The following is a 20,048-nucleotide window of genomic DNA, read 5'->3' on the forward strand; positions in this document are numbered from 1 at the left end:
TGGGGTTTATTTCTATTTGAGCCTTTCAATTGACTCTGTAACATTGTGACATCCTTTCTAAGTTTCTTTGACTCAGATTGAACCTCCATAACAAACTTATGTATGATTTGCATATTAGTATGCAAGTTAGAGTTGTCCTGGAGAAGATATCGGAGGTCACTCAGTTTAACCTCTTCAATCTCATCACAGTGCCTACTGAGTGCCTTAATCTTTTTGTTACACTTCTTAGTTAGTGTATATAAGTTGCTCAGGGCATTTACCATTTTGTTTCTAAGCAAAAGTAAGGATGTTACCTCATTGTTGTGATCCTCCTGGTTAGTTTTATCAGAAAGGTCAGCTTGCTCAGATTGGGATTGGTCAGCTCCATCATCTTCCATAAAGCATATGTTGGCTGTTTCATTTTACTCAGCTTCAGATGAGGTTGACTCATCACTGTCACTCCATGTGGCTACCATAGCCTTCTTACTTCCCTTCTTCTCTTTCTTGAGGTTGGGACAGCTTGACTTGATGTGCCCAGTTTGATGACACTCAAAACATGTGACGGACTTCGAACTGTCCTTCTTGTACTTGTCACTTGACTCAGCTTTGTACTTATCATTCTTCTAAATGACCTTTTGCCATTTCTATCATTTCTCCTGAACAACTTCTTCATCTTTCTGGTGAACATGGCCATCTCTTCATCATCAGTTGACTCAGCTTCAGTCGACTCAGCTTTCATGACAAGTGACTTTTGTTCCTTGTCTTCTGACTTTTCTTTCTCTTTAGCTTCAAAGTTTTTCATAGAGATTTCATGGGTCAGCAGAGATCCGATCAGCTCGTCATATTTATAGGTAGTCAAGTCTTGAGCTTCTTCTACAGCTGTTTTCTTTGCTTGCCAGCTCTTAGGCAGACTTCTCATGATTTTCTTCACATGTTCTTCTGCAGTGAAGTTCTTTCCCAGCCTTTTGAGCTCGTTTATGATGTTTGTGAACCTTGCGTTCATTCCTGAGATGTCTTCATTTTCATTCATCTCGAACAGCTCATAGAGTCTCATATGTTGATTGACTTTGGACTTCTTAACTTTGCTTGTGCCTTCATAGGTTACTTCCAGCTTCTTCCAAATCTCCTGTGCTGACTCACAACCTGAAATCTTATTGTATTCTGCAGCATCTAACGCACAGTGAAACATATTTATAGCCGAAGCATTATTTTGTAATTTTCGGAGGTCATCCTCTGTCCACTCAGCCTCACTTTTAACAATTTTCTCATTGTCAACAGTTTTGTATGGCACATGTGGACCTTGAACAATTGCAAGCCATGCACTCATGTTTGTGGCTTGAATAAAGTTCTTCATCCTATTCTTCCAGAATGTGTAATTTGACCCAAAGAATAGGGGAGGTCTAGAGATTGATAATCCCTCAGGGAGTATCTGTGTTGTTTGGTTCCCGGGAAGGAAACGAGTGCTATTCTCACCCATTTTTAGGGATCAGCTCAAGATTGTTAGATCTTTGAGTAGCGAGCTTAGGCTCTGATACCACTTGTTGGTCCCTAGTGTTAAGCCCAAAATATACCTAAAATATCCTATATAAATACGTTAAATTTACATTAAAATCGTGTTAATTATATTCATTTGGAATACTTTTACGTCTTTATTTACTTCTTTGATGCAAGGTACTTAATTATTTGGTTAAATCCAAATAGGAGCGAAAACGAAGCTAAAATGGAGCTAAAATGGAGGAAAAACCTTAAAAACGTACCGAGAATGCATATCAGCCTGAAGAACGCTTGAGGAGGACGAAAAGCAGTCGAGAGACGGGGAAACATCTCTGATTCAGGGAACGGTATGCGCTTGTAGTAATAAAAGATATCGAATGGTCAAGCAGAAATTTCCGCAACTAGGTTTTTAGGAGAATGTTGACGAAACTGTTTTCTCAAGTATCCATTTGAGTTCTATATTTGAAAATTTTGAGAATCTCAGTCGCGACTTACGGAGGTCAGCTCGGGAGAAAAATGAAGTTTTTAACTCGCCCTTATACCCCCTGTCGCGACTGAGATTTTCAGAATCTCAGTCGCGACAGCGAACCCTTCTGCACACAAAACACATTTTAAATCGAAAAAACGCGTCTGTTCGCTCGGATAAAAGAAACCCTTCACCAGCAGACACGACCCATCATTTACAACCCTTCAACAACTATAAATAAGTGATCCATTTCAGAATTGAGGAGGTAGGAAAAGTTAGAGAAATTAGAGAAGAAAGTTATTATGTTGAGTTTCTGACTCGGAAATGAGTCAGAAAGTTAGATTTCATTTCTGTGTAAACAATCGTGCTGTACACGAATTGTTATTAGATTAGTTATAAAAACAGTATTAGTTTAGTTTTCATTCTGATAGTGGACGAGATCAGTCTCTATTCCGAAGATCCAGCGAGAAGGATTGACGGCTGAAGCGTATGAGGTTTGACGAAGCTACGGAGTTTGAGAGAAAGATTGACGACCCGGATCTCAAAGTTTTCGTTAAAATGCTATCCAAGTTTCTACTTCTCTGTTAACTTGTGAAAATTCACATTTCATTAATGATATACTTATTTATTCAATACATTCTTACTGTTGTTATTTTGATATTGTTCTGACAAAATGATTTTCAAAATGATAAACTGGTGTTTTTATTAAAACGTTCTATTCCATCTTGTTCATATAAAAACTTTGTTGAACACTTGACAGATTTAGTTTTTATGGATGACATGATCGCTGATCGCGGCTTATCAGACATAAAATACTAGTTTTATTAAGGTAGGAATCACCTCAAGATCAGGGGGATTTCTACGGTTCAAAGCCATTTAATTGAATAAATCACTATATTGTTACGTGTCCATAATCTTACAAAGTTAAAGTTGCTTTCTTTGCTTTATGAAAATAAGTTTTATACCTTCTATTTATTCCAATTATGGAAGTATCTGTCTTGTAATCAAAATCCCAAGACAGAATTGTTCTCTAAACTCGATATAATACTTCTATCTAATCCTAATTTACCAAAACCAATTCCATCAACTAAACGTATTTCTTTTATTAAACCTAAACACGAGATTAAAACCGAATTAAATAAAGTTTTAGTTAAAAAGCGTTCCCTGTGGGTTCGATATCTTTTATTACTACAAGCGTATACCGTGCACTTGCGGAAATCGCTCAACAAGTTTTTGGCGCCATTACCGGGGAACGCCAAAATATTTGACAAAATTTTAAATTTTTCGTGTTTTATTTCGAATCTAGGTTTAAACATACTTATTTTAACTTTTATAATTTAATAGTTTTCATATACTAATTTATTTTTTTTTCAAATCCTGTTTTGTATGTAGTTTCGGTTCCTGCAAGATTTCAGGTTCATGCGCAGTTCTCGAAGTTCAGGCATTGTACCAGACCCTATAGACCCAGAAATTGAGAAAACCATTAGGAAGAACAAGAAAAATAAGAAAAACAAAAATAAGACCCCAGTAAAAACATATACCGAGCCAGAAACAATGGCAGACCCACCAACACTTGTGGAATACGCTAGGCCAGGTGTGGCCGGTGTGACCAATGGTATCGTTAGACCCAGAATCACCGCAAATCAATTTGAAATTAAGCCAACTTTGCTTAATATGTTGCAAAATAATGTAACATTTTACGGGTTACCTAACGAAAATCCTAACACCCATTTAACAAATTTCCTTGAAATTTGTGACACTTTTAAAATCCCAGATGTGACTACAGAAGCAATCAAACTTCGCCTCTTTCCTTTCACTTTGAAGGATAGAGCCAAAGAATGGTTAACTTCTATGCCAGCCGCAACTTTTGCCACTTGGGAACAATTAGCCCAAGCATTTTTATCTAAATATTTTCCTTTAGCAAAAACCGCAAGAGTCATAAAGGAGTTAACATCTTTTTCTCAAAACGATAATGAGACTCTTTATGAAACTTGGGAACGTTTTAAATAACTTCAACGTTTATGCCCACACCACCAATTACCCGCTGAACTTTTAATGCAAACATTTTACAATGGACTGAATCCTACAACTAGGGGTTCATTAGATGCTATGTCGGGAGGGCTATTTATGAAGAAAACATCAGCCCAAGCGAGAGAACTTTTGGAGGAAATGGCAGTCAACAGCAGTATGTGGCCCGCGGAACGTGGACATATGCCGGTGGCAAAACCATCATCCTCAACCACATCATCAGTTAAAGGTATAGTTGAACTTGATCCAGTCGCGATGCTACAAGCCCAATTTTCTGCTTTATCGCACAAAATTGACAAATTTATGGCACCACGCGATACAAATTTATCGAACAAGTAAATTTTGTCCAAGGGAAAAACCAAACTAATAATCCTTATTCTAATACTTATAATGCTGGATGGAGGAATCATCCTAACTTTAACTGGAAAGATAACAGTAACAATAATACCAGTGCTAATCAAAATCGTACCACTAATTATCAAAATCAGTCAAGAGATACGATTATCACTTTATCTTCTAAAATCGACAAGTTTATAGATGCTATTAGTGGAAAAATAAGTAATCACGATGATGGTTTTAAACGGATCGAAAATAAATTCGATCAGCTTATTAAAAACCACTCATCTAGCATCCATAATTTGGAGGTTCAAATTGGTCAACTTGCTAAATCAATTCCATCCCGAAAAGAGGGAAGTCTTCCCAGCCATATGGAAGAAAATCCGAAAGAGCAGGTGAAGGCTATTACTCTTCGTTCAGGAAAAAATTATCAAGGGCCTGAAATGCCCAAAGATGCAACATTACCAGGAACTGATTTACCAAAGTCCAAAGAAGATATCTTAAACACAAATAATTCACCATCTGACGCAGGTACCAAAACTTTTGTACCCAAACCACCTTTTCCACACAAAGTTCAAAATAAGGACTATGATAAACAACTTCTAACGTTTTTGGATAAACTTAAAAATTTGCATATCAATTTGACATTTATGGATGCAATCACACAAATTCCTAACTATGGTAAGTTTTTAAAGGATTTGATTTCGAAGAAAATCAGTTGGGAAGGAATTTCATCCATTTCGTTAACTGAAGACTGTAGTTCGATAGTATCAAGTAATTTGCCGACTAAACTCAAGGATCCCGAATATTTTACTATTCCGTGTAAGTTGGGAGATATTGAATTCCCAAGTTGTCTTTGTGATTTAGGAGCAAGTATAAACTTAATGCCATTGTCTATTTTTAACAAGTTAGGTTTAGAAGAAGATATCAAACGTACCAATATGGTTTTGCAATTAGCGGATCAAACCACTAAAAGGCCGTATGGTATAATTGAAGATGTTTTAGTCAAAGTCGATAAATTTATTTTTCCTACCGATTTTGTTATATTAGACTTTGCATATGATGTAAATTGCCCTTTAATTTTCGGTAGACCGTTTATGAACACGGGACGCGCTCTAGTAGATGTGTCGGAAGGGAAGGTAGTTTTAAGGATAGGAGAAGATAAGGTCGAGTTTAACATGAACAAAGCAATGAAATACCCTATGGAGGAATTCGCTTGTATGAAACTTGATTTAGTCGAGGAATGTGTCAATCATGTAATTCAAAGTGAAGAGACAATTGAACCTATAATAGATGAGGAATTAGACGATAAGGACCCAGAGCCTTTGATTCGAGAAGATGGACCAGTTCCGCCTTCAATTGTAACACCCCCTAAATTAGAACTTAAAGAGTTACCCAGTCATTTGAGGTACGCTTTCTTAGGCGAAGGCGATTCTCTACCTATAATTATTTCTAACAAATTAACAAGCGATCAAGAAGAAAAATTGAAAGAAGTTGTTAGAAATAGGATAGGAAGTATGGGATGGCAAATTTCAGACTTAAAAGGAATTAATCCTAGTATAGTAATGCATAGAATTCACTTAGAAGAGGATAAGCCACCTAAAGCGGATAGGCAAAGACGCTTAAACCCGAACATGAAAGAAGTAGTAAAAAATGAGATTACTAAACTTTTAGACAATGGAATCATTTATCCAATCTCGGATAGTGAATGGGTTAGTCCAATCCATTGTGTACCTAAAAAGGGAGGCATAACTGTTGTAAGAAATGATGAAGGTGAACTGATACCTACACGAACCACCACCGGTTGCAGGGTTTGTATAGACTATAGGAACTTAAATAAAGCTACCAGGAAAGATCATTTTCCTCTACCTTTCATTGATCAAATGATCGAAAGGATAGCCAGGCATGCATTTTATTGTTTTCTAGATGGTTACTCCGGATTTTTTCAAATTTACATTTACCCGGATGACCAAGATAAAACAACCTTCACATGTCCTTACGGAACATTTGCATATAGGAGAATGCCTTTTGGTCTATGTAATGGACCCGCAACTTTTCAACGATGTATGACAGCAATATTTAATGACTTCATTGAAGACATAATGGAAGTTTTCATGGATGATTTTTCAGTTTATGGAGATTCTTTCAATGCATGTTTACAGAACTTAGATAAAGTATTGTCTAGATGTGAGGAAACGAATTTAGTTTTAAACTGGGAAAAATGTCATTTCATGGTAGACGAAGGAATTGTTTTAGGTCATAAGATTTCTGAAAAAGGTTTAGAAGTGGACAGAGCAAAGACTTCAGTTATAGAAATATTACCCCCACCAACCACTATTAAGGGAGTAAGATCATTTTTAGGTCCTGCAGGTTTTTACAGACGGTTTATAAAGAACTTTTCTGTAATTTCCAAACCACTTACTAATTTGCTTATGAAGGATTCAACTTTTGATTTTAATAAAGATTGTTTACAAGCTTTCAATACCTTGAAAACGGCTTTAGTCAGTACACCTATAATATCGAAACCCGATTGGAATCTACCTTTCGAAATTATGTGTGATGCAAGTGACTTAGCTGTAGGGGAAGGATAAGAAACTTCATGTTATATATTATGCGAGTCACACTTTATCTTGTGCACAACTAAATTACACCACAACTGAAAAAGAAATGTTAGCAGTAGTTTTTGCATGTGATAAATTCCGATCTTATTTGTTAGGATCTAAGGTCATCATTTATACTGATCATGCAGCTTTACGATATTTATTTGCTAAGAAAGATGCAAAACCACGTCTTATTAGATGGGTTTTACTATTGCAAGAAATTGACATTGAGATTAAAGTCAAAAAGGGAGTTGAAAACCTGGTCGCCGATCATCTATCAAGACTTGAGGATGAAAACGGTCCCATCGGTGAAACATCAGGCATTCGAGATGATTTCCCCGATGAACATCTCATGCAAGTACAAAGTGTCATAGCTCCATGGTATGCGGATATAGCCAATTACTTAGCTGCACATGTTGTGCCAGATGGATTGACTTCTCAGCAAAAGAAGAAATTCTTTTCAGAAGTTAAGAAATATTTTTGGGAAGATCCATTCTTGTTCAAAACATGCGGCGATGGAATACTTAGGAGATGTGTTAGTGAGTTTGAACATGACTCTATAATGTTAGAATGTCATGCTAGCGCTTACAGAGGTCATAATAGCGTAAGCAAAACAGCAGCTAGAATACTTGAATGCGGATTCTTTTGGCCTACTCTGTTTAAAGATGTCCGTTCATTTATTATCCGCTGTGATAAATGTCAAAGAACAGGGAATATAGGAAGGAAAGATGAAATGCCTCTTACGAACATATTGGAAGTTGAAATCTTCGACGTATGGGGAATTGATTTCATGGGTCCTTTTCCTCATTCTTTTGGCAAAAATTATATATTAGTAGCCGTAGATTATGTTTCAAAGTGGGTTGAAGCAATTGCAACCCCGACAAATGATTCTAAAGTAGTTGTTAAGTTTTTAAATTCAATATTCTGTCGATTTGGAGTTCCTAGAGTTATGGTAAGCGACAGTGGTACTTATTTCGTAAATAGAGCTTTTGAGTCACTTATGAAAAAATACGGAGTACACCATCGTATCTCTACACCGTACCATCCTCAAACGAATGGTCAAGCAGAAATTTCAAATAGAGAACTCAAATGGATACTTGAGAAAACAGTTTCGTCTTCTAGAAGAGACTGGGCACATAAACTTAACGATTCTTTATGGGCATACCGTACTGCATTTAAAACACCTATCGGGATGACACCTTATAGATTAGTCTATGGTAAAGCTTGTCATTTGCCGGTTGAATTAGAACATAAAGCATATTGGGCTATAAAAACCCTTAATTATGATTTGCAAAGCGCAGGGAAAAAGTGTTTGTTTGACTTAAACGAGTTGGATGAATTACGCTATTTGTCTTACGAAAATGCAAGAATTTATAAGGAGAAAATTAAAAAGTGGCATGATGCCAAAATCAAAATTAAAAACTTTAATGTTGGGGATATGGTCTTACTTTTTAATTCGAGATTAAAGTTATTCCAGGTAAGCTAAAATCTAGATGGGCTCGACCATTTTTGGTTGTTCAAACATTTGATTACGGAACATTAGAGCTAGAAAAGTCTAATGGCGACCGATTTAAGGTCAATGGAAATCGTTGCAAGATTTATTTTGACGGAACACCTATTCAAGCAATTGAATCCGTGGATAAATTTTATAAAAATTAATTTCTTTAGTTTTCATGTTTTTAATTTATAGCTTTTCTTATTTTATGTTCATAATTATTATTCTTTTTCTTTTTAATTTATTCTTTTTCTTTATAATTTATTTATTTTTCTTTTTAATTTATTTACTTTTATTTTTAATTTATTTTTTATTTTTATTATACTAATGAGTTTTTTTCACATTAAAATTTTAATTTAGTCATGTTTTGAAATTTTCATTAAGTGTTAAGTGTTATTGAAAAATTATATGCAGAAATCTCAGTTGAGATTTTCTATGTTCCAGGATTTGGAAATCTCAGTTGAGATTCCGAAAATCTCAGTTGAGATTTTCTGTCTTTTTACATTTGAAATAACTGTAAGGGATTACAGTCTTCTTTCTTTACAATTTTCTGTCAGTTGAATCGAAGAGGTATCACTTTGACACATATTTCTTTCTAACAGACACAACCTTTCACTTATAGGTCTTATATATTCCTGTAGGATCGGACTTCTTTCATTTCATTTCATCTTTCTGAATTTCTTTCTCAAATTCTCAAATCCTACAAACTTCATTTTCTTTTCTCTCACAGACCTGACTAAGTCTTTGAAAAACGTTCAAAAACACACTTCTTCTCAAAAAGGGAAAGTTGATATCTTCGATCGATATGGTGCATGGTTTCCCATTTATAACCATGACGAGGGGAAACGCTTTCTGCAATTCAGATATGCTCAATTCTTTGGCATGATGTATCTGGACGAGTTTCTGAACGAAGAACTCGGGATAAGCGAAGACATTGATCGCTATCTGACTAATTTGAGTTGGTCCAAATTTGTTCATATGAAATTTCCTATTATTGGAAATTGGGTTTTGGAATTTTTCTCCACCGTTAGGTTCGTCAACAAGAGACGTGTTCGTCTCAGTTTTCGTTGTGAGGGGGAGGTATTCACTTTTGGATATCCAGAACTTCACAATTGGTTTGGATTTCCACCCCGAGACACAACTCAGCACCATCCTGGAAGGGATGTGACTTCTAGAGATATATAGAGGATGCTAACAGGATTTTGGCGATTCAATCCACGTCTTGCCTTCAACAAATCCATTAATTCTAATTCCATGCTATATCTGCATAAGTTCCTTTGTCATAGCCTTTTTGGTCGAGTCAGTAGCAATGTTGTGAAAGATACTGATCTTTATGTGTTGGGCGACATTTTCCAAGGCAACTCAGTGAACTCCTCGAAGATTCTAATGGAGGGGTTAGTTGCTGCTTCCCGTTCGAAGAAACGGAAGATTGGGTTCGCCAACATCATTTATGGAATCATATTAGGAGCCAAGGGAACCATTTCTGTTCCTTGGACTGATACAGAACCATTCCCGATTTTAGACTACGAGTTCTTGGAGAACGAGGGACTTGTCAAACGAGTTTTCCGTTCTGGTCCAACATTCCTTTCTGCACCAGAGAGGCAAGTCTTCATTCAAATGAAGATTAACAGGGCCAATGCACGTCGTCTGTCATCTACTTAGGGATATATTTTTTTCGTTTCTGTCTGTTGTTTTTAATATATATATATATGAGTGTTTGTTTGTAATTTATGTTTCTATAATATTTCTATATAAATGTATATTATGGTATTGTTTAAAAATGATAAATAAAAGTGCATTGATTCCTTAGTTTATTTCTTTTATTTAAGGAACAACCTTTGGTTTTCCTTTAATTTAATGTTTCAGTTTTGTTTATCTCAGTTTCAGGGATTAATGTTCACATTAATGGCACTTAATTTTAAGAGGAATTGGTTTAGAAGTGTTAAAATCATCAAAAACAGTCCCAATTTTACCCAGATTTTTCAAAATCTCAGTTGAGATTTCGAATTCTCAGTTGAGACAGCGGAGGAAAACTTTTTAAGCAAAATTTCACCCCTCTCCCTACTTGCTGTCGCGACTGAGATTTTGAAAATCTCAGTCGCGACTTGCGACCTGCAGGTGCGGGATTGGGCGAAATTTCACCCTCTTTTCCTATTCCTACTCTATTTACTACCTATTCAACTATCCTAATCAATACCTATTACTTACACCTATTTATATCACCTATTTTTACACCAATCAATCATCTTTTCTCTTCCCAATACCAAGATTCACTCATCTTCCCCATAAATATTTACCCTATTCATCTTCTTCTTCCCCAATTCACCACCATTATCTTTTACTCTTACCTTCATCCTTTCATATTTTCTTCATATCATTCACCAATTTCACTAAAAAAATATGCCTAGACAAAAGACCATTGCAAACAAAGCCAAAGCCACCGAGATCACTCGATTACTGGTTCAATATGGAGCACCGTTCGATATTACGACGGAAACCGAAGGACGCAAATATCGCCGATTTTCTAATGTCCTAATAGAGTTCGTCGACATGCTTTTTCTTGACTCCGACACGGTAAATACTCTTTCTTTTACCGAGCATATTGATGAATTTCTTATCGTTCTTGGTTGGAAACGATTTTCTAGTATGCGTTTTCCTAGTCTTAAAACGATTTACTCTAACCTATGACAAGAAGAAAGGAGTTATCTCTTTTCAGAGTGATGGAGTTCGTTATGATGTTGGGTATGCGGCCATGAACCGTTGGTTTGGTTTTCCTACTCGAAATTTTTATTCAAAACCAAAGCCTTTTGATTCACACATGGTTTGGAATTCTTTAACCGGTTTAGATGTTTTTAGTCCAAAGAATACATCTAGTAAGCTACTTAAGGATGATTGTATCTTCTTCTTTCACAAGTTTTTATCATTTTCCTTATTTGGTCGGGTTGAAAGTTCAAAAGTGCAAGTTCGTGATTTGGTTGTGTTTGATGCTATTTTTAAGGGTTTGACAATTGATAGTATTGAGATGATATTTACTAATTTAGTTCGAGCTTCCAAGTCCCGCAATAAGCAAGTGCCTATGGGTAATTTAATTACCGGCATTGTTTTGGGCGCTCGAGGTGAATTAGCGGATTATCAAAATATGCCTCATGGTGGTTTACCTTCCTTGGATCTCACGGCACTTCAAAGGGCCAATTTATTGAAGAAATTGGGACCGCCCGCCTTTATCTCTTATGCGGATCGCACAAGACGTGTTTTTGCTACCATGAGTAGTGAAGCCTCGGGTTCTCAAGGTTTAGGTGCCCAAGATGATGATGAGGAGGATGAAGAGGAATTTGATGAAGATGAAGAGGAGGAGGAGAATGTTGATGTTAATGCCACCGAGCAAGCGAATGTGGAACCAAATGAAGAAGAATAAGTTGGATGGCAACGTGTTTTGACACAAATGAACGAGCATAACCGTCACATGAATTTACGGTTAGATGAAGTCGTTCCCAACAATGCCGAAATGAGTTCAAGGATCACTACGTTGAGTCGTGAGCACAAATCTACTCGTCGCCGGTTGCTCTCTTTCTTCCGACGCCAAGGAGTTGAGACTACGCCTTCTCCACCACCTTCACCTTGATAGGTTTTATCCTTTCTCTCTTTAACTCATTTTCGTTATTTTTATGTCTTATTCAATTTGGTACAATATTTAAAATTATGTTTGGTACAATTTTCTTTATTATTATGTTTGAATGTTATGGTATTCTATTTTTCAATTCTAATTCGTATGATTTAATTTCGTACTATTTTTCGTGTTTTATCGCTTTTTGCACCAATGAGGACATGGTCCAAATTAAGTGTGGGAGGAGACATTTCATATTCATTTTATTTTTAAGTACGAATGAATGCCACGAATGAGAATGAATGCTATTTATTTAAGTATAAATGCATGTTGTTATTCAATTTTCAGTAAAGTATAATATGCAACATTTTTCAAAAACAAATGCAACGTTTTTGCTTATAAAGTGCAACACTTTTCAAAAATAATAGAAATTTTTCATAAACAGATATTTTTGTTAAGTATATATTTTATATGTTTTCAAACAATTTAATTTTCAAAATAATGTTAAAGCATATTTTAAGGTTATCATTATTGATAGAAATAATATTTCTATACGGGCTATATTTTTACAAATATTTTTAAAAAAACGTCTCGAGTGAATGTATATAAGTAAAATTTCTTTAGTTTTAAATCTCTATTTTATATCATGAATTCATGATAAATATAAATCTTATTTTCAATTTTCAATTAGGTTTATAGGCATAAATCGAACTAACAAATTTAGCTTTTTAGCTCGATATTATTTTTCGTCTTACATTAAAAACCAATTGAAGTTTTTAAGGAAACTTTAGCCATAATACATGTTGAATTTCAAGTCAATATAGGATGAATGTGCTATTTTTCTTTCCCAATTTTATTTTCATATTAATTAAATCAAGTAGTCGTATTCTTAACTTTTGGCCACGATTGAGACCAACCTTATCACAATCGAGGTATGAAAGGGAAGAACATTAAGTACCGTTTACTTTTGGCCACGATTGCGACCACCCTGATCACGGTCGAGGTATGAAAGGAACGTTAGAAATTAAAGCAAAATTAAACGTGTTTAAAGTTTTAAGTAACGATTGCGTCCACCCATGGCATGGTCGGTACCTCTTAAACGAACACGAAAGCAAATTAATGCGTATAAAGTTACGATCGAGACCACCCTTATCTTGGGCGTAACTAAGCAAATATATTAAACCTAAATCCTTAATAAATCCATATTTGTAATAGTTTAGGTTTGGGAAAGGAAATTTTGTGCTTGGAAATGCCTTGAGACGAAAGATTCGGAAACATGCGTGCTTACACCGTCTTCAATATAAAAATTGAGATACAAGACGAGTGATATATCTCTTTTCTACTAGCTAGTTTGATACTTTGCGTATAAATTTACCATGAAAGTTTATCTTTCGGTTTAACTAATTTCAAGAAGGAATATATGGATATATGTTCTATTTATAAAGAGATTGATTAAAGAATAAATTCAGTGAAATTTTGCTCGAGACTAGCAAAAGCTTAAGTGTGGGAGTTTGTTAAGCCCAAAATATACCTAAAATATCCTATATAAATACGTTAAATTTACATTAAAATTGTGTTAATTATATTCATTTGGAATACTTTTACGTCTTTATTTACTTCTTTGATGCAAGGTACTTAATTATTTGGTTAAATCCAAATAGGAGCGAAAACGAAGCTAAAACGGAGCTAAAATGGAGGAAAAACCTTAAAAACGTACCGAGAATGCATATCAGCCAAAAGAACGCTCGAGGAGGACGAAAGACAGTCGAGAGATGGGGAAACATCTCTCTATCGCGACTGAGATTTTGAGAATCTCAGTCGCGACTTACGGAGGTCAGCTCGGGAGAAAAACGAATTTTTTAACTCGCCCCTATACCCCCTGTCGCGACTGAGATTTTCAGAATCTCAGTCGCGACAGCGAACCCTTCTGCACACAAAACACATGTTTAAATCGGAAAAACGCGTCTGTTCGTTCGGATAAAAGCAACCCTTCACCAGCAGACACGACCCATCATTTACAACCCTTCAACAACTATAAATAAGTGATCCATTTCAGAATTGAGGAGGTTGGAAAAGTTAGAGAAATTAGAGAAGAAAGTTATTATGTTGAGTTTCTGATTCGAAAATGAGTCAGAAAGTTAGATTTCATTTCTGTGTAAACAATCGTGCTGTACACGAATTGTTATTAGATTAGTTATAAAAACAGTATTAGTTTAGTTTTCATTCTGATAGTGGACGAGATCAGTCTCTATTCCGAAGATCCAACGAGAAGGATTGACGGCTGAAGCGTCTGAGGTTTGACGAACCTACGGAGTTTGAGAGAAAGATTGACGACCCGGATCTCAAAGTTTTCGTTACAATGCTATCCAAGTTTCTACTTCTCTGTAAACTTGTGAAAATTCACATTTCATTAATGATATACTTATTTATTCAATACATTCTTACTGTTGTTATTTTGATATTGTTCTGACAAAATGATTTTCAAAATGATAAACTGGTGTTTTTATTAAAACGTTCTATTCCATCTTGTTCATATAAAAACTTTGTTGAACACTTGACAGATTTAGTTTTTATGGATGACATGATCGCTGATCGCGGCTTATCAGACATAAAATACTAGTTTGATTAAGGTAGGAATCACCTCAAGATCAGGGGGATTTCTACGGTTCAAAGCCGTTTAATTGAATAAATCACTATATTGTTACATGTCCATAATCTTACAAAGTTAAAGTTGCTTTCTTTGCTTTATGAAAATAAGTTTTATACCTTCTATTTATTCCAATTACGGAAGTATCTGTCTTGTAATCAAAATCCCAAGACAGAATTGTTCTCTAAACTCGATATAATACTTCTATCTAATCCTAATTTACCAAAACCAATTCCATCAACTAAACGTATTTCTTTTATTAAACCTAAACACGAGATTAAAACCGAATTAAATAAAGTTTTAGTTAAAAAGCGTTCCCTGTGGGTTCGATATCTTTTATTACTACAAGCGTATACCGTGCACTTGTGGAAATCGCTCAACAAGTTTTTGGCGCCATTGCCGGGGAACGCCAAAATTTTTGACAAAATTTTAAATTTTTCGTGTTTTATTTCGAATCTAGGTTTAAACATACTTATTTTAACTTTTATAATTTAATAGTTTTCATATACAAATTTTTTTTTTTTCAAATTCTGTTTTGTAGGTAGTTTCGGTTCCTGCAAGATTTCAGATTCATGCGCAGTTCTCGAAGTTCAGGCATTGTACCAGACCCTATAGACCCAGAAATTGAGAAAACCATTAGGAAGAACAAGAAAAATAAGAAAAACAAAAATAAGACCCCAGTAAAAACATATACCGAGCCAGAAACAATGGCAGACCCACCAACACTTATGGAATACGCTAGGCCAGGTGTGGCCGGTGTGACCAATAGTATCGTTAGACCCAGAATCACCGCAAATCAATTTGAAATTAAGCCAGCTTTGCTTAATATGTTGCAAAATAATGTAACATTTTACGGGTTACCTAACGAAAATCCTAACACCCATTTAACAAATTTCCTTGAAATTTGTGACACTTTTAAAATCCCAGATGTGACTGCAGAAGCAATCAAACTTCGCCTCTTTCCTTTCACTTTGAAGGATAGAGCCAAAGAATGGTTAACTTCTATGCCAGCCGCAACTTTTGCCACTTGGGAACAATTAGCCCAAGCATTTTTATCTAAATATTTTCCTTTAGCAAAAACCGCAAGAGTCATAAAGGAGTTAACATCTTTTTCTCAAAACGATAATGAGACTCTTTATGAAACTTGGGAACGTTTTAAAGAACTTCAACGTTTATGCCCACACCACCAATTACCCGCTGAATTTTTAATGCAAACATTTTACAATGGACTGAATCCTACAACTAGGGGTTCATTAGATGCTATGTCGGGAGGGCTATTTATGAAGAAAACATCAGCCCAAGCGAGAGAACTTTTGGAGGAAATGGCAGTCAACAGCAGTATGTGGCCCGCGGAACGTGGACATATGCCGGTGGCAAAACCATCATCCTCAACCACATCATCAGTTAAAGGTATAGTTGAACTTGATCCAGTCGCGATGCTACAAGCCCAATTTTCTGCTTTATCGCACAAAATTGACAAATTTATGGCACCACGCGATACAAATTTATCGAACAAGTAAATTTTGTCCAAGGGAAAAACCAAACTAATAATCCTTATTCTAATACTTATAATGCTGGATGGAGGAATCATCCTAACTTTAACTGGAAAGATAACAGTAACAATAATACCAGTGCTAATCAAAATCGTACCACTAATTATCAAAATCAGTCAAGAGATACGATTATCACTTTATCTTCTAAAATCGACAAGTTTATAGATGCTATTAGTGGAAAAATAAGTAATCACGACGATGGTTTTAAACGGATCGAAAATAAATTCGATCAGCTTATTAAAAACCACTCATCTAGCATCCATAATTTGGAGGTTCAAATTGGTCAACTTGCTAAATCAATTCCATCCCGAAAAGAGGGAAGTCTTCCCAGCCATACGGAAGAAAATCCGAAAGAGCAGATGAAGGCTAATACTTTTCGTTCAGGAAAAAATTATCAAGGGCCTGAAATGCCCAAATATGCAACATTACCAGGAACTGATTTACCAAAGTCCAAAGAAGATATCTTAAACACAAATAATTCACCATCTGACGCAGGTACCAAAACTTTTGTACCCAAACCACCTTTTCCACACAAAGTTCGAAATAAGGACTATGATAAACAACTTCTAACGTTTTTGGATAAACTTAAAAATTTGCATATCAATTTGACATTTATGGATGCAATCACACATATTCCTAACTATGGTAAGTTTTTAAAGGATTTGATTTCGAAGAAAATCAGTTGGGAAGGAATTTCATCCATTTCGTTAACTGAAGACTGTAGTTCGATAGTATCAAGTAATTTGCCGACTAAACTCAAGGATCCCGGATGTTTTACTATTCCGTGTAAGTTGGGAGATATTGAATTCCCAAGTTGTCTTTGTGATTTAGGAGCAAGTATAAACTTAATGCCATTGTCTATTTTTAACAAGTTAGGTTTAGAAGAAGATATCAAACGTACCAATATGGTTTTGCAATTAGGTTTATGAACACGGTACGCACTCTAGTAGATGTGTCGGAAGGGAAGTTAGTTTTAAGGATAGGAGAAGATAAGGTCGAGTTTAACATGAACAAAGCAATGAAATACCCTATGGAGGAATTCGCTTGTATGAAACTTGATTTAGTCGAGGAATGTGTCAATCATGTAATTCAAAGTGAAGAGACAATTGAACCTATAATAGATGAGGAATTAGATGATAAGGACCCAAAGCCTTTGATTCGAGAAGATGGACCAGTTCCGCCTTCAATTGTAACACCCCCTAAATTAGAACTTAAAGAGTTACCCAGTCATTTGAGGTACGCTTTCTTAGGCAAAGGCGATTCTCTACCTATAATTATTTCTAACAAATTAACAAGCGATCAAGAAGAAAAATTGAAAGAAGTTGTTAGAAATAGGATAGGAAGTATGGGATGGCAAATTTCAGACTTAAAAGGAATTAATCCTAGTATAGTAATGCATAGAATTCACTTAGAAGAGGATAAGCCACCTAAAGCGGATAGGCAAAGACGCTTAAACCCGAACATGAAAGAAGTAGTAAAAAATGAGATTACTAAACTTTTAGACAATGGAATCATTTATCCGATCTCGGATAGTGAATGGGTTAGTCCAATCCATTGTGTACCTAAAAAGGGAGGCATAACTGTTGTAAGAAATGATGAAGGTGAACTGATACCTACACGAACCACCACCGGTTGGAGGGTTTGTATAGACTATAGGAACTTAAATAAAGCTACCAGGAAAGATCATTTTCCTCTACCTTTCATTGATCAAATGATCGAAAGGATAGCCGGGCATGCATTTTATTGTTTTCTAGACGGTTACTCCAGATTTTTTCAAATTTACATTTACCCGGATGACCAAGATAAAACAACCTTCACATGTCCTTACGGAACCTTTGCATATAGGAGAATGCCTTTTGGTCTATGTAATGCACCCGCAACTTTTCAACGATGTATGACAGCAATATTTAATGACTTCATTGAAGACATAATGGATGTTTTCATGGATGATTTTTTAGTTTATGGAGATTCTTTCAATGCATGTTTACAGAACTTAGATAAAGTATTGTCTAGATGTGAGGAAACGAATTTAGTTTTAAACTGGAAAAAATGTCATTTCATGGTAGACGAAGGAATTGTTTTAGGTCATAAGATTTCTGAAAAAGGTTTAGAAGTAGACAGAGCAAAGACTTCAGTTATAGAAAAATTACCCCCACCAACCACTATTAAGGGAGTAAGATCATTTTTAGGTCATGCAGGTTTTTACAAACGGTTTATAAAGAACTTTTCTGTAATTTCCAAACCACTTACTAATTTGCTTATGAAGGATTCAACTTTTGATTTTAATAAAGATTGTTTACAAGCTTTCAATACCTTGAAAACGGCTTTAGTCAGTACACCTATAATATCGAAACCCGATTGGAATCTACCTTTCGAAATTATGTGTGATGCAAGTGACTTAGCTGTAGGATGTTTATTAGGTCAAAGGAAGGATAAGAAACTTCATGTTATATATTATGCGAGTCACACTTTGTCCGGTGCACAACTAAATTACACCACAACTGAAAAAGAAATGTTAGCAGTAGTTTTTGCATGTGATAAATTCCGATCTTATTTGTTAGGATCTAAGGTCATCATTTATACTGATCATGCAGCTTTACGATATTTATTTGATAAGAAAGATGCAAAACCACGTCTTATTAGATGGGTTTTACTATTGCAAGAATTTGACATTGAGATTAAAGTCAAAAAGGGAGTTGAAAACCTGGTCGCCGATCATCTATCAAGACTTGAGGATGAAAACGGTCCCATCGGTGAAACATCAGGCATTCGAGATGATTTCCCCGATGAACATCTCATGCAAGTACAAAGTGTCATAGCTCCATGGTATGCGGATATAGCCAATTACTTAGCTGCACATGTTGTGCCAGATGGATTGACTTCTCAGCAAAAGAAGAAATTCTTTTCAGAAGTTAAGAAATATTTTTGGGAAGATCCATTCTTGTTCAAAACATGCGGCGATGTAATACTTAGGAGATGTGTTAGTGAGTTTGAACATGACTCTATAATGTTAGAATGTCATGCTAGCGCTTACGGAGGTCATAGTAGCGCAAGCAAAACAGCAGCTAGAATACTTGAATGCGGATTCTTTTGGCCTACTCTGTTTAAAGATGTCCGTTCATTTATTATTCGCTGTGATAAATGTCAAAGAACAGGGAATATAGGAAGGAAAGATGAGATGCCTCTTACGAACATATTGGAAGTTGAAATCTTCGACGTATGGGGAATTGATTTCATGGGTCCTTTTCCTCCTTCTTTTGGCAAAAATTATATATTAGTAGCCGTAGATTATGTTTCAAAGTGGGTTGAAGCAATTGCAACCCCGACAAATGATTCTAAAGTAGTTGTTAAGTTTTTAGATTCAATATTCTGTCGATTTGGAGTTCCTAGAGTTATGGTAAGCGACAGTGGTACTCATTTCGTAAATAGAGCTTTTGAGTCACTTATGAAAAAATACGGAGTACACCATCGTATCTCTACACCGTACCATCCTCAAACGAATGGTCAAGCAGAAATTTCAAATAGAGAACTCAAATGGATACTTGAGAAAACAGTTTCGTATTCTAGAAGAGACTGGGCACATAAACTTAACGATTCTTTATGGGCATACCGTACTGCATTTAAAACACCTATCGGGATGACACCTTATAGATTAGTCTATGGTAAAGCTTGTCATTTGCCGGTTGAATTAGAACATAAAGCATATTGGGCTATAAAAACCCTTAATTATGATTTGCAAAGCGTAGGGAAAAAGCGTTTGCTTGACTTAAACGAGTTGGATGAATTACGCTATTTGTCTTACGAAAATGGAAGAATTTATAAGGAGAAAATTAAAAAGTGGCATGA

The 20,048-nt window shown here is 35.5% G+C and overlaps 2 non-coding genes across 2 annotated transcripts; both read right to left on the reverse strand.

Annotated features, from left to right (window-relative positions):
- Positions 1-3,871: 3,871 nt before the first annotated feature.
- LOC136231619 (small nucleolar RNA R71) lies at positions 3,872-3,978 on the reverse strand. Its single transcript, XR_010689990.1, has one exon. It is a non-coding gene; the product is annotated as a small nucleolar RNA R71 (small nucleolar RNA).
- An 11,756-nt stretch (positions 3,979-15,734) lies between these two features.
- Positions 15,735-15,841, reverse strand: LOC136231564 (small nucleolar RNA R71). The gene has a single exon (XR_010689937.1). It is a non-coding gene; the product is annotated as a small nucleolar RNA R71 (small nucleolar RNA).
- Positions 15,842-20,048: the final 4,207 nt, after the last annotated feature.

This window comes from Euphorbia lathyris, chromosome 5 (assembly GCF_963576675.1).
Source record: "Euphorbia lathyris chromosome 5, ddEupLath1.1, whole genome shotgun sequence".
Lineage (NCBI taxonomy): Eukaryota > Viridiplantae > Streptophyta > Magnoliopsida > Malpighiales > Euphorbiaceae > Euphorbia > Euphorbia lathyris.